Source organism: Aplysia californica, unplaced genomic scaffold (genome assembly GCF_000002075.1).
Source record: "Aplysia californica isolate F4 #8 unplaced genomic scaffold, AplCal3.0 scaffold01445, whole genome shotgun sequence".
NCBI lineage: Eukaryota > Metazoa > Mollusca > Gastropoda > Aplysiida > Aplysiidae > Aplysia > Aplysia californica.
Genome location: NW_004798715.1, coordinates 55,492 through 57,264, shown reverse-complemented (window position 1 = coordinate 57,264; position 1,773 = coordinate 55,492).

The following is a 1,773-nucleotide window of genomic DNA, read 5'->3' as shown; positions in this document are numbered from 1 at the left end:
TACTATTTTCTAGCTCACCCCCAGTATTTTCTAGCTCATCCTTGATATTTTTTACCTCACCTGTAATATTTTCTAACACATTTGCAGTATTTTCTAGCTATTCCACGGGATTTTCTAGCTAATCCCTTATATTTTCTAGCTCATACCTAATATTTTCCAAGTTATCTCTATTATTTTCTTTCTCATTCCCAATTTAAATATCCCCATATTTTATAGCTCATTCTTTTTAATTTTCTAACACATTTTAAACTCATCCTTATCTATTCTTTGCTCATCCCTAATACTTTCTAGATCATCTCCAATAGTTTCTAGCTTATCCTAAGTGTTCCTCTGTATTTTCTAACTCATCATCAATATTTGTATATCCATCCCCAGTATTTATAAGTTCCAGCCCTAGTGTTCCCCATTATTTTGTAGCTCATCCCCATGTTCTCCAGTATTTTCTAGCCTATCCTGAATATTCCCCACTATTTTCTATCTCCATCCCCAGTATTTTTTAGCTCATCCCCAATATTCCCCACTATTATTTAGCTCCATCCCTAGTATTTTCTAACTCCATGCCCAGTATTTTCTAACTCACCCCCAATATTCCCCAGTATTTTTTAGCTCATTCCAAATATTTTCAAACTCATCCCCAATATTTTCTAGCTCTACCCTAATATTTTTTAGCTCATCCCAAATATTTTCTAGCTCATCCCTAATATTTTTTTTAGCTCATTCTTAATATTTTCTAGCTTATTCCTACTATTTTCTAGCTCATTCCAAATATTTCCCAGAATTTTATATCTCATCCATAATATTCTTTGATCTCATTCACAATAATTTTTACCTCATCCCCAATATTTTTTTAGCTCACCCCTAATATTTTCTAGCTCATCCAAATATATTTTCAAGCTCATTCTCAGTATTTTCTAACTCATCCCGAAAAAAGTTTAGCTCATCTTTAATATTTTCAAGACGTTTATATCTCATCCACAACATTTTTTAAAATCCCATTCCCAATCATTTTAGATCTTTAACATTGTCTAGCTCATAACCAATATGTTTTTTTTTATCATACCCCTAATATTCTGTAGCCCATGATCCCCAATATTTTCAAGCTCATCCCAAATATTTCACAGACTTTTATATCTCCTCCCCAATATTTTTTTATTTCATTCACAATAATTTCTAGCTTATTCCCAGTATTTTTCAGCTCACCACTATTATTTTCTTGCTCATCACCAGTATTCTTAGCTCATCCCCTATATTTTCTAGCTCATCCCCAGCATTTTTTAGCTCCTTTCTCCAGTATTTCCTTACTCATCCCCAATATTTTCTCGCTCAATTCAACCTCATTATTGTCTAGCTTATCCGTGGTATTTTCTAGCTCGATCCCCAGTATTCCTCATTTCCAGATCATCCCCAAGTTTTTGTAGCTGATCCCCAAAATTTGCCAGTGTTTTCAAGCCCATACTTATTATTTGCTCATATCCAATATTTTCTAGCTCAAACCTAATATTTTCTAGCTCATCCTCCTTATTTTTTATCTCACTCCAGTTTATTCTAGCCCAACCCCAATTATTTTAGATGAACTTTACTATTTTCTAGGTCATCCCCAGCAATTTATAGCTCAACCTTAATATTTTCTAGCTCATCCCCTTTATTATCTAGCTCAGCCACAGTATTTTCTAGCTCATCCCCAATATTTTCTAACTCATCCCCAATATTTTCTAGCTTATCCCCAATATTCCTAAGACTTTAAAAAAAAAATCTCATCCCATCTCTCTCTCT